The sequence below is a fragment of the Tupaia chinensis genome, unplaced genomic scaffold (genome assembly GCF_000334495.1).
Source record: "Tupaia chinensis unplaced genomic scaffold, TupChi_1.0 Scaffold000007_1, whole genome shotgun sequence".
NCBI classification, from domain to species: domain Eukaryota; kingdom Metazoa; phylum Chordata; class Mammalia; order Scandentia; family Tupaiidae; genus Tupaia; species Tupaia belangeri.
Window position 1 is genome coordinate 2,828,350 of NW_006159436.1, and position 14,361 is coordinate 2,842,710.

The window sequence follows — 14,361 nt, forward strand, 5'->3', positions numbered from 1 at the left end:
GGGGGACATTTTCAAGACAAATAGAGAAGTGGGGCCTTTTTTTTTTTTTTTTTTTTTTTTTTAATTTCAGCCCTATTTTAAGCCATACATGAAATCTTGAATTGCATCAGTTACATGGAGTAAGGAGACTTTAAGTCTCCTCCATTGTTTCAGCTATCTGAATTGTTTAGTTAGTAGTGAAGGTATGTCAGTTACACAGGCCCAGCAACCAGTAGTGTCCATTCCAGAAGGGGCGGCTCCTCTTTAAATACTTGTCCTCAGGGAAGTTGAAGGAAGACACAGGTTCTTCTACCCAAAGGGATACTTTTGGTAAGCAAAAAGAACCAATATTTCCTCAAACATGTTAGTTAAGCTCATTTTAATTTTGTCTTCCAAAAATGGGCTGGGCCCGAACTGAGCCCATTTTTGGGCTGTAAACTCAAGGAGTGCTGCCCCCAGTGATGAGACTGCCATTGGTTTACTCAGGGAGAAGATTTGCTCAAGAGCTGGAGGTTTTCAGCATTTTAGAAGTTGTCTAGTAATGAAAGGCACAACTGTTAAATACAATGTTGACACTGTGTACCTCATTAATGGTGTGCCATGGTAACAAGACAGATCCAGGAGGAAGCTGAGAAGGACCAGAGAGCCTTTTGTTGAGTTACGTGGGTTAGGCCGATTGTGCACATATTCAGAACAGGAGGTGGAACTCGCTAACAAGAGCAAATCTAACAGAGAGAAGACTTAGTATTATTTGTTTACCCATTTTAAGGCTGGTTCCATTCACCTGCTGATTGGATCAGCAAACCCCTGCCATTTATCTACACAAGATTGATATGAAACATTTGAAAAGCCCTTTAAGAAGTTCTTTCCTAAAGGTTATTTCAGTATCACAACAACATTTAAATTCATTAGCATTTGCATTTTAACTGTGGGGAAACCAAGGCTCCAGGGAGGTCATGTGACTCACCTGGCCCTGGAACACAGACAACCCTGTCCTGCCTCTTATTTTCAACTAGCCTATAACCTGTGCTGTCTCTTTGCAAACAAGCAAGTCCAGTCAGCATTTGGTCAATAGTGTGATGGTATTGGAAACCTAGGAGCCCGTTTATCACTATTAATTCATGCCATAGAGTTCCTAAGGAGCAGAGGAAATCTACAATCTAAAACTGACAAATTACCTAGTGTGCATGAACTTCTCTCCTGGGTGCTTTGTGGAAACAATCTCAACGGAAACACTTTCCTTTTTAGCCCATGGAATGATTCTCATATTTTCTAAATCACTATTTTATGGGTTATTGAGAGGAAAGCAGGACCTCTAGTTTTTGTTTCAAACTATGTTTTTGTAAAAAAAGAGACCCCTGAGTCTTTTACTTTTTAATTGGTATTTAACAAAATAGAAAATAATTTAGGAGAGCCCTTTTCTGTCTTTTCTGCTTTATCTTATAGCTCAGAAAGACTGCTTTTGTTAGGTTGTTGGGAAAGTCATGACTGACTGTTCTGTTTTTCTATGCAAAAATGTGTCATGATGTTCCCAATGACCCAATGTATCTTGGATGGTAAAAGATAAGAATTCTGACATACGTTAAGTACAGTTTGCCTAGCAGACTTATATAAAGTAAATTTTTGCTTCATTTAAAGAATTTACTGGGACCAGCAAGATGGCATAATGGTTACGTTGCTGGACTCCATGGTTTGAGTCCTGGACCTGGCAGCTTAACACTCATGCGGGGCACATGTGCATGCATGCCCAAAATCCTGAGAGGAGAATGGAGGAGAAGGGATTATGGCATGGGAATCCCCCTGAGGGGTGATTTCTCACTTTCTCTCTGTCTGTCTCTGTCTCTCGGAGTGCATGTACCTGATACCAAACATCTCCAAGTAAAGGAAGAATTTGTTTTTCCTGGGAAGATAATTTATTCTGTAGCTTCATTATCACTTTAACTGGCAGGGCCAAGAAGTAAGTTTTAGAAATAAGCCTACAATTACTCACTTTTCTAGATATAATTTTACTAGAGATATATACAAATTGAATTATATATATATATAATAAGATAACTTGGGGATGGGATCTAAGTCTAAACATGAAACTTTATTTATATTTTGTAAGTACTTTAAACACATAACCTGAAGGTAGCTTTATACAATTTTAAGTCATTTTGTGCATTAAACAAAGTTGATGTTCTTTGAAGCACTGGGAAGCAAAATGGAATTTTCCATGTGTGGCATCACATTAATGCTCACATTGGATTTTGGAACATTTTGGATTTGGATTTTGGGGTTAGGGATGTTCAATTTGTAACTTTTTTATAATAGAAAGAGGAATAAGATGACCTAAACACTCCAATTTAGTACTCCTGTCTTTTAGTCTGTGGAGAATTGATTCCAAGATCCATATGGATACCAACATCTGTGGATGTTAAGTCCCTCTATAAGAGGGTGTATTTTACGTGTACCCCTCACGCTTCCTCCCCTGTACTTTGTTCTCTGTCGATTACTCACGACAGTCTAATGCAAGGGCTATGTACCAGTTTACTTATTGGACTATTTGGTGTAGTACTTGGCACATGGCAGCTTCAAGTGTGGCTTTTGGGAGCTTGTGGGGATTTTTTCATTTTGTTTTTGTTTTTGTTTTTTAATATTTTCTGTCTGGTTGGTGTATTCCAAGGATGGTAAAACTTCTATAGAACATTTTTCATTCTTTGGTTAAGCTTAACTTATATCATCTTCAAAATGCTTTAATTCTAAGAGGGTGAGTGCAGTAGTTAGGACCTGGAAATGCAGTATCTGCCTCGCTAACCGTTTTGATCAGCTGCTACTCATGCTTCCCAGTGAAGGACATCCATTATGGAGGAGTCTTAGGATGTGTATGCCAAATTTGAAAGCACAGGCATCCTACACAGTAAGGAGAGCCCTGAGCCTCCTCTGGCCGGCATTGCTTTTGGTTAATTTGATGTGGGAAGTTCTACTGTACCGTATAGACAAGCCCATCACACTTTTAAAACCTTTTGGTACGACCCCTACACAGCATGCCAATCTACCCAATACTTAGTGAGTAGCAGAGTAAGTTTTTGCTGTGGGGGTCGTAACGGCTTGCATTTACAGACCGCCTTCTGTGTTACAGGAACAGATCTGTGTGCCTTCTCTGTTTAACCTCCGTGACAACTCTGTGACAGGTGTTATCACCCCATTTTACAGATGAAGGTCACACAGCTAGTAACTGTTAAGAGAAATCTGTTGGTTCCTATTCAAATCAAGCCAGAAAGCAGCTACTGAGAATTACCATGAGGGGTTTTCCAAAGCTGTCACGCTGGATTCCCCAGAATCAGACCAGGGAACACGTTTTATAGCTAATCTAGTCCAAGAATGGGCTTCTAGATAATGGACCTACCACTGTGCCAACTACTCGCAAGGGACAGATGCTGTGAAACAATGGGATGTACACTTTCACGTCCAAGCTCTCAACCATGAATCTTGGAGACTCGAACAGGCTGGCTTTTGTTCCATCTCATTTAACTTTTCTGCTTATGGTGCGTGCCCTCATCCCACACCTCCTTGTGAATGTGGAATAATGGAATTCTGACAGCAGTTTGGCCCCTTATGGGCCAGCCTCCCCTATTCCCCGCCCCCCAATTATACCCATTGTAAACTGATTTATGGCTGTTGGAAAGAGACAGTAGAAGCAGAATTATCCCGTGGCCCAGATTGGGATGAAGAAAATGTGGCTAACTGGGCAAAGGGCTGAGGCAAAAAATTGCATATATATGGTTCTAAAATACTTGCTACGCTGTGGAATGTGAGTGCTCCCTCGTGGGAGAGTACTGCAGGTTAAGCATGTCTAGGTGCCAGCTGTATACCTGCCTGGGATGCTCTGCAGAGAAGGGCCGGTGCTGCATATGGAGGCCGACCATAGACGGGCCACAAGTACCTGCGTTGGTGAGTGAAGCCTGGCAGATAGGTAATAACACACGTGGGAGGGCTCAGAGAAGAGCACCAGGGAGCCCATTGCTGAATCAGTAGGCAGTCCCAGAGCTCTGATGCACAGAGCAGGCGCCAGCCCCATGCCCAAAGAACTGACGTTTTGGATTGCACACAAATGTCTGCTTGTAGATGAAGAATGTAACATTTTTACAGAATTGGAGAAGTGGAAAGTTGTTTCAAAAATTGTGTCATTGTACAGATCCACATAGGATGACAAGCAGGCGGAAGCCAGACATAGCCAACCGAGACTTTACCTTTAGTTCTTTGGTATGTTCATAGAAAGGGTCTTCAAAAGGGTCATAGAAAATACATATTATGAAAAAAATACATATATTTCAAATTTTCTTTTTAACACCCGAAGATGTTAAGTTTACTGTAGGCCTTTCAAATGATCACTTTAGTCTTCAATCTCCCCACTTATCAACACCATCCATGTTTCTAACAGTCCATAGTAGGCTTATTTTGTCCAGGGTAGAAATCCTGCAATCTCATTACATGTGGAGATTTGTCCAGTCCATTCCCACAATGGATGTTTATAAAAGGAGATGGAAGAAAAATAAGAGATATTCTGCAGTCTGTATGTTGGTTAAAACTGTCTAGAAATTACATCTACATTTTGGGCTAAAAATGTTCTTAAAACTTCATGAGAATTGGGATCAGCAGTTAGTGTAATGGCTATGTCGCTGGACTCCTATGTAGTTGACTGTGGTTCAAGTTTGGACCCAGTGGCTTAAACTCACACCGGGTGCATATATGTACATGCCCAAGATCCCGAGAGAATAGAGGAGAAGGGATTGCGGCTTTGCCTTCCCCCCGGGGGGGGGGTTGATTTCTCGCTTTCTGTCTCTCTGTCTCTCTCTAAAAACCTCTCCAAAAGAGAGAGAGAGAGAGAGAGAGAACCTTCATGGGAATTGGAGATACTCTAGTTAGTGACTAGCAGGGGAAACTGAGACCTTTGTGCCTCATTCAGGTCTTTGTGTCTTTATCAGACCACATCCTTATTTGACGGTCTTCATTGGTGAAACTGAGCCCCAACATTCCTGGGAAAATGAGTGTTTCCCTTCATGAGGGAGATGGCCAGAATGAGTACAGAGCCGCTGTGCCTTGGCAAGTCACTAACATTGTGTGAATGGAGCCTGATTTAAATAAAGGACCAGCAGATGGCATAATGGTTATGTCGCTGGACTCCCATGTAGTCCACCATGGTTCGAGTCTGTACCTGGTGACTTAAAGAAAGACCCATGTGAGGCCCATGTGCATTTGTGCCCAAGATCTGGAGAGGAGAATGGAGGAGAAAGGATTTTTCACTTTCCGTCTCTCTTCAGCAAGTACACGTGCCCTATAGCAAAAATCTCTCTTAAAAAATAAAAAAAAGTCATGGGACCAGCAGGTGGCATAATGGCTATGTCGCTGGACTTCCATGTAGTTGACTGTGGTTCGAGTCCTGGACCCAATGGCTTAAACTCACACCGGGCATGTGTGCGTGTGTGCCCAAGATCCTGAGAGGAGAATGGAGGAGAAGGGATTGTAGTATGGCCATCCCACCTGGGGGGTGATTTCTCACTTTCTGTCTCTCTGTCTCTCTCTGTCTTTCTGGTGTGCGCATGTGCCCTATGGAAAAAAACTCTCAAAAAAAAAAGTCATGAATTGTACAAGTGTTCAATATGTGAAGCTTATGCAAAATGAACACTTTGATGCCATTAAATTTAAAAAATTTGTTTTAAGTCCATGATAAATTAGCTATGTGTGAACATGAGAGAGAGAAAAAAAGAAAAAAAAAAAAGCATCCTTTACAGAGTCTGGTCATGCTGTGATCCTTATCCTCCAGTTCCCTAGCCTGCCGGATCTTGGATATTTGTTTGCATGCCTGACATGTTTGCTGTGGGTTGGGGATTTGAACTGTGGTCACCATGTGGGATCCACTTTCTTTGGAGAAGTGCATTACCGCTGTACCATGCAGCCAGCCCCAATGCCTTTTCTTAATAAAGAAAAACAAACAAAAAAGACAAAACAAAAACAGAAAGCATAGGCTTATTGTGAGTGCTTGGCTGCTGGATCTCCCACTCCATTACTTAACCTGCGAGTTGGCCTTGAACAAGCCATCTGTTCTCTCTGAGCCCCTGAGTTTCCGTTTCTGTAACATGGTGATAATGGTGCTGTGTGTGGAGTGTCAAGTGGATTTAATAACATTTATAGGATGTCAGACACAAAGCTTGGCACGGAATAACAACTCAGTAGTGTAACTGCGGATAGTGGCCCGTTGGACTCTCTTTCATGTGTTCTATTTGATATTTTAGCCTATTTCTGTCCTTCCATGGAACCATTAGTGCCAAAAGGGCCCTCGGAGATCAAGGCCCGCTATCTTTCTCAGAGGAAGACCTTCAGTCCGGAGAGGTTAAGTGACTTGCCCGAGGTCGTCCAGTTTTCTGACTCTGCTTTTCAAACCCACTCGTTGGCTTCCTGTTGATGTGTTTGCCCCACTGGCACCTCCTTTTTAGGCTGAGCAGAGCTGACTCTCATTTCAGGCCTGTTTCATATTCTGTTGACAATTACATCGCCCATCATGCCATTTATAGCTTTGACTTTATGGCTTTGGGAAGCACCTTAAGGTACAATTGCACACACTCTTCTGGTCCAAATGTGTACTCCCCATGCCTAATGACAAGGCTGCTAAGTGGCAGCAGAGCAGAGCGGCAAGTTGATAGCTCACGCGAAATGAGAAATCAGAGTAAATGGGACTTGGTAATGGACTTGCAGCGACACTCGTCTGATGGCTGGTCTGCGGTTCTCTTGGTACATTTCGTATTTGAAAGGCATGACGTATCAGGGCATTGCCCAGACACTGGCTAAGATTTGGATTCTTTTACAGAATTGGAGCAAGTACCCCAGGATTGATTTTTTTTTTCTCCCAAAGCCTTATGTTCAATGTGCTGTCCTTTGTTTAGAAGTCGTATTTTCTATTATTTGTAGTCATATCAAAAAAATAAGACGTTTTTCTTTCCCATTGTCAAAATAATTGTTTTATTCTTGGAATAAAAATACCAACTCCCCTTAGATTTGAAATATAGAAGCTGTCTCAATTCAGATCTGCCCATTAGCTTGGGAGCTTGAATTGAGAGTTCATTCTTTCATTTATTTTGCAAATGTCTTCAGAGTACTGATGCATAGGGCTCCAGAGTAGGTAAAAGGAATACAGAAATGAGTAAGGCATCGTCCTTATCCCCGGGATGTTGGAATACCAAGAAGATAGGCTTGGTTTTGATAAACAACAGCAATGCAGGACCAAACATGACACGCCAGGAAAAGGGACCAAGTGTGGAGGAGGCACAAAGGACCCTGAAATGGGCCTCTGGGAGAGCCGTGGTGCTGACACGAGCCTGAGCTGGACTTAAGAGAATTCTGGAGATTGCAACAGGTAGAGAAGGGACTGGCAGGTGGGGAGTGGGAGGCAGGGAGAGAGGAGGAGGGTAAGTGTATGCTATTCCGGGTAGGAGGAACAAGAGCAGAGAGAGCGGAGGTTGGTAAGGGAGGACAGGCGAGCAGGGTCTTGAGCAGAGCTGGAAGCTACGCTGTGGTGGTTGACCAGGCGTCAGCGGGCAGCTAGGGATGGGACTTACACAGGTATAGTGGGATTCGGTTCATGTTTCAGAAAGGTGGGGAATGGATTGGAGAGATGCAAACCTCTGATTTCACTTTTGTATCCAGCTACTGGTTGGATTTCTTAGATTTGCCTCTTAATTCCCTAGGGCATGAGTTTATATCTGGCCCCGATTACCCTGTGGATGATAGATCTTCCTCTGCAGTGAGCCCACCAGGAGTGCTCAGGAACAGGACCCATTGTCTCACCTGGCCAGGACCTGTTGCAGTCCATTCGATTGATAGCTGCTTGGAAGGAAAAGGAACAACAATTATCACTTGGCAAAGCAAGATCAGTACTGCTCTAAGACATTGCTATAGTTTGAATAATAGTCCCCTAAAGGTTTGTGTTTTAGAATTTGCTCCCTAGGGTAACAGCTTTGGGGAGTGGTGTGAAAGAAGAAGACCCACCTTCAAAATATGGCCAGGCACCATTCAGTTGGCTGGAAGGACAAGCAGATAAAGTGGGAAAGTCTGTTTCCTCTTCCTTCTCTGTCTCCCTCTCTCTCGCATCATTGACTTGATCTTTCTTACCTACATGCCTCCTGAAGCATAAAGTTTGAGATAAAATATTTTGTCCGTTGATTTAAAAATGTCAATATTCTCTAAACTACTCATCAGTAATAGAAACTTATATTAGAAGCCGAATCCAAAGTGCAGGATAATTTATCACTGAAAATTTACTTCATTGCTAAGACAGAAACATATACACAAACATTTTGTAAAACATTATTTTCCTAATTCTTACTCTAAATTTACATGGTGTGATTTTGGACTCTGTAGGTTATTATACAAAATTTAAAAAAAAATTATCTTTGTTATACTCAAATGCAATGTCTCATTTTAAACAATATCAAATATTTGAATATCTGGTTTCTTTGTATCTGATCTGCTTTCTTCTTTTTTAACAAAATATTGCCTATAGCTCTTACAATTTAGAAGAAGAATTTAAATTGATTAAGATGATAATCCACACAGATTTTTTTTTTTAAGAATAGCATACATGCATAAAAGGCACTCATTGGAAACTTCTAGAATGAATATAGCAACTATGGATAATCATTCTATCATACAGCTTTTATGTATAATTATACTACTTAAAATATTTAATTGCTAAATGCTTAGTGCAGACTTAGTCTTATAGATTTAACTACTGGAAAATTTATGAAAACTAAATCACTGTGAGCCTGACATTTTGGGGATGAAATAAAAATTTTAGAAAGAAAATTTAAGCAAGTGGATATTATAGTAATTTATGATAGGAATTTTTTTTTTAAAGACCATTTAAATTTTGAGGAGACATAAGATCGTTCTAGAAGGTTGAATCGACAGTGGTCCAAGCAGATTTCTTGTCATTTTCCCTGTTTGTGTAACTAGAGTGGAGAGGAAAAGGTGAAGATTTTCAGTGTGTCTGCATTTGTTTTAAACCATTTTACCCTCACTTCTCAAATTGAAAAATACAAATCTGCCAGTCTGTGGTAAAGCATGTCAGAGCAGCTGCCAAAAAGCCATCTTTGTCTCATTCATCCCTATTAAATTGAAATTTATTTTGGATCATATTCCAATAGGATCTTTGAGACCAAACTGTTCTGTATTTTTCTTTCTCTCTTTCTTTCCCTCTCTCTCCCTCTCTCTCTCTTTCTCTCTCCCTTTCTCCCTCTCTCTCCCTCTCTCTCTCCCTCTCTCTCCCTCTCTTCTCCCTTTCTCTCTCTCTCTCTCTCTCTCTGGTTGCTGACGTGCCTGCTTCTCTCCACCATATTGTGATGCAGCCCCAGAGACCAGCCAGACGCTAACACCACACTGGACTTTTCCAGCCACTAGAATTGTGAGTCAAATAAAGCTCTCTCTCTCTCTCTTTTGTAAATCACCCAGTCTCAATTCTGTTTAGCAGCACCATCATAGGCTAATACAAACAGTGTGTGCTTGAGTTTAATAAGGAGGAAGAGGAGACACATAAGAATTGAGCTTGGTTTGTCTCACCCACTTCCTGAGGCTGCATAACGGGCACTGCTTTCCTGCATGGCCTAAGGGCAGCCCATAGGAATGCTACCTCAGTTTGTACGCCCGTCCTTCTTCCCGTACCCCTAAACCCCCCGCCTGGTGCCCCCACTCTCCTGTCTTGGAGCTGTGCCACCACTTGCCCAGAGTGAGGAAACCCCAGGTCCCCCATATTCTCTTGTGTCCTCAGAATCTTCCTCCATCCAAGGAAGCTGACTGAATCCAGAGTGGAGTAGAAAGATCTGTGAATAGGAAGTGGCTGGGAGAAGGCACCGACTTCAGTTCTGCGAGGAGCTCGCTACATCCCGAGCCTAAAGGACCTAACGACAAACACATCTTGCCACCACCAGGACTGATTTCTTGCTCCAAACTACCCAAGCAGGAATCTGGAAGGCATGTGTATTCCTTCCATTAAAGTGATTTTGGCCACTTTCCCTGAGAAAAATTGCCTGTCTATAGAAAACATTTTCTCATTCACCAACTTATTTGAACAAATTGTCGTGTTGTTTCATAATATTTTTTGTCTGACCTGAAAGTTTCTACCGTATCTCCTGTGCACAGACACACAGACACACACACACACACACACACACACACACACACACACGCTGAAGGAGCTGGAGGGAGGAGGCTCAGCCGGTAAGGAGTCAAACTGCTCCCTCCTGGCTGAGGCAGAAAAGTTCTGCTTCTGTGTGTTTCCTTCTGTTTGGAGTTCTTCGTTTTATTTGTTTGTTTTTCAGAGATTTTTGCTATAGGGTGTGTGCGCTCACTAGAGAGACAGGAAGAGACAGAGAGACAGAACGTGAGAAATCACATGATGGCCATGCTGCAATCCCTTCTCCTCCAGTCTCCTCTCAGAATTTTAGGCATGCACACATGCACACACACCTGGTATGAGTGTGAGGCTACCTGGCCCGGGACTCGAACTGTGGTTGACCACATGGGAGTCCAGCAATGTAACCCTCTGTTATGGTTATGTCGCTGCTGTCTCTGTCTTTCTGGCGAGCGTACATGCCCTATAGCAAAAAACAAAACAAAACAAAAAAACCTTTCAAAAAAAAAAAAAGTTGATGTCTCCTAAGTTTGGGATTTGAGGAGTGTTTTGGAGGTGAAAATAAGATTTGATGATGGGTCGTAGATGGGGGCAGAAGGAATAAAGAGAAATAAAACTTTCTGCTCATTGGTTTTTTTTGTTTGGGCTTGAAAATACACCTTTTAATTGAGCTTGGAAATATGTAGGGAGTAGCAGGACGGTATATGGGATATAGGTACATGTGTGTTACTGACAGAAGGGGGGCCCAGGGATGCCAAGAACTAACTTTGTATACCTCGTAGAGAACATTCTGGTTTCCTTTGAGATCTTCATAGCCTGTGTTCTTCTTTTTTTGGGGGGGCGGGGAGGTTTTTGCTATAGGGCGTGTGCACTCACCAGAAAGAGAGAGACAGAGAGACAGAAAGCGAAAAATCACCCCCCTGGGGGGATGTCCACGCCGCAATCCTTCTCCTCCATTCTCCTCTTGGGATCTTGGGCACGCACGCACACGCGCACAGTGTGAGTTTAGGCCTCCAGGTCCCGGACTCAAACCGCGGTCAACTACATGGTAGTCCAGCGACATAGTCATTACGCTAACTGCTGGTCCCTCATAGCCTGTATTCTTGATGTATGATCCTCTGGCAGGGTGCCCAAGCACCCCATCAGAGGCTGACACCGGGACATTGATGAGAGGGGCTGGTCTTTTCTTCAGCAACATTTGCCACATGCTGAGAGATCCAGGTGGGTGCTGTGGTGGAAGAGAAGTTTATTTCTACCTTGTACAAGTGGATGCTAGACTGGGCTCTGATGGACAGAGTCAGCAAAGTATTAAAGAAGCATGCCTTGTGTTGAGCAGGAAAGGCTGGGTCAAGCAGTCAAAGATGTTTTTGAGGTACTGAGGCAACATTCAACGGGAGACCTTCAGTACTCACCCGATTCCAAACATTACCTGGCTTTTCTCAACCATTATCCTCATGTCAGAGGAAATTCTAACTGCTGCAGGGTGTTGCCTCCAGAGGAACCGTTCTGTAATTGGAGAACCATAATAGACAATGCTGCACACTTCTTTCTTTTCTTCTTCTTCTTCTTCTTCTTCTTCTTCTTCTTCTTCTTCTTCTTCTTCTTCTTCTTCTTCTTCTTCTTCTTCTTCTTCTTCTTCTTCTTCTTCTTCTTCTTCTTCTTCTTCTTCTTCTTCTTCTTCTTCTTCTTCTTCTTCTTCTTCTTCTTCTTCTTCTTCTTCTTCTTCTTCTTCTTCTTCTTCTTCTTCTTCAGAAATCACCCCCCAGGGGGGATGGCCACACCGCAATCCCTTCTCCTCCATTCTCCTTTCAGGATCTTGGGCACATAAGCTCACGTGCCCAGCGTGAGTTTAAGCCACCGGGTCTGGAACGCAAACCACGGTCGACTACATGGGAGTCCAGCGACATAACCATTATGCTAACGGCTGGTGCCCACACTTCTATTTTGAAGGAAATACTCATCAATCTCTTCAGAATGTAACTGCAAAACAGTTGGTACCTCCTGCCCTTTTCCAGCAAAAGGGGGGAAAAGGCAGGAAGAAGCTCCGACTGTTTGATACCTGAACGAATCCCTGTGTAATCCCAAGATGGCATCTTGTATTCAGTGGGCAGGCGGAACCAAAGGCATCTGCCAATGTATCAAAAAACAAAGAAAAACTTGCTGAACTTTGGGGGAAAAGAAAAGGCAACTGGAAGACCATGGCTTACCAGAAAATGGCCAGGGCACTGAGGAATTATGGAAGAACGGGGAAACCACCAGAATCTGGGGAAAGCTAACTTACCAGTTCAGTGAGGCCATTCTCTAAAGAGTCTCTTCCTATCTCTTGGGGAAAGAGACTTTCTACTTTCAGTATGTACAACCTGATTAAAAAGATCTCACTTTAGGGGCCAGCAGGTGGTGTGGTAAAGGATGCTGGACTCCCACATGGCTGGACCGCAGTTCGGGTCCCAGACCTTGCAGCTTGCTTTTTCATTTTCCCTCTTTCTCTCTCTTGCTCTGTCCCTCTCTGGTCAAATTAAAGATAAATAAATAAATAAATAATAAAGTTAAATAAAATAATTCTTAAAAAAAAAAAAGAGAGAGAATATCTCAGTTTAAGTAACCGGAATGCAAATTGTAATTACACATGTGTCAGCTACCATGAGCTAAGTCATCCTGATTGCTAAATGCACGCGTGTTTTATTGTTCCCTGGAACTGGAAATCCCTCAGGATTTTTGTCTTAAAGCAAATAATGAAGAGAGAGAGAGAGATAGAGAGAAATGCAGTTAAGTTCATTGTCGCTATGTTTTATAAAATAGCATAAAATTTACACTAACTTGGGAAGTTCTGCTAATGAACAGCTTTATTATTTCAAATGATCCAGCCCCACTGGAAAATACAGACCAAATGTCCTCACCCTTTCTGTTCTCTGCTCCGCCACTTTCTTCTAGATTAACAATGCCAGCGCAGGTTATTAGATTTATATATTGACTTACACACCTTCCTGTCATATACTCAGGCAAAAAATAACATCAAGAGGTGAAAAATAATGTTAACAGGTCTGATGGCTTTATGAAAAATTATTTACAAAGAAGTGATTGCATATGATACAGTGTTTATGTCAAAATCCGTTCATAGCGCTAAGAACATCAGTAGAGGCCCTGAGTCTGTATGTTCTCTGCACTTCCACTCATGATCTGTAACTCAGTGAAACTAAAGAGATGATGGCCTAAGAAAAATACCAACTTTCTTAAAGAAAATAAAATTCTGGGACCAGCAGTTAGCGTAATGGCTATGTAGCTGAACTCCCATGTAGTCGACTGTGGTTCACTTCCTGGACCCGGTGGCTTAAAACTCATGCTGGGCGTGTGTGCGTGCGTGCCCAAGAGCCCGAGAAAATTCTGAAGCTTACACCACACACACACACACACACACACACACACACACACACACACAATTGCTGTGTGCCCACTTTCTGATGGAGCTACGCTCAGGACTGTGGAGATGGCAGTGAATAGGACAAGGCCCCTTTCCTGAAGGGGAGACAGGTCTTATATGATGAATAAGCAATTACAGTAGAATCAAACACGTTTTATTTTAGTGGCATGCATCCCTAGGCTCTGAACCACCGAGCTGAAAGGGGACATCCAGTTCTGCCTGGAGGAGTTGGAGAAGACTTCATAGAGAGGTGATGTCTGAGCAAAATCTAACTTGTATGTGCATGTGTACACACATGTGCAAAGCAGTTTAGAGTTACGAAGCATTTTCAAATATTGAGTGGTTGGGAAAGTCATGACTCAATTTTTACATAGGAAAACATAGAAAAATAGGTCACGACTTTCTGAACAACCTAATATATTAGTTCATGACAACTCTCTAAGTGATACGGTATCATCTCCAGTTTACAGCTGAGGAGACTGAGCCTCTGGTTCAGTCAGCCATCCAGATGTACTCACCAGAGCCAAGACTCAAGCTCATGCTGTTGGATTACAAGTTGAGTGTTTTGGATGGTAGAGTTGCTACCATTCAGATACCCCTCAAATCAGAAGAGTATAGGGGCAGTGAAAATGTGTGCTGAGATGATGTGGAAATCTGCCTATGCAGAAAAGAAAATTAAACTAAAAACTAAGCTAATAAATGCTAGGGAGAGGAGAGTGACAAAGTTCTAAAGATGTCTCCCATGATTCCTATACCTGGTTATTCCTTCAGGGGTTTTGCCAATGGAATCAAGATTACC

General features: G+C 42.4%; 1 pseudogene; it reads left to right on the top strand.

Annotated features, from left to right (window-relative positions):
• The first annotated feature begins 11,462 nt into the window (after nucleotides 1-11,462).
• On the top strand, nucleotides 11,463-12,810 carry LOC102502291 (transcription factor Spi-C-like; annotated as a pseudogene).
• Nucleotides 12,811-14,361: the final 1,551 nt, after the last annotated feature.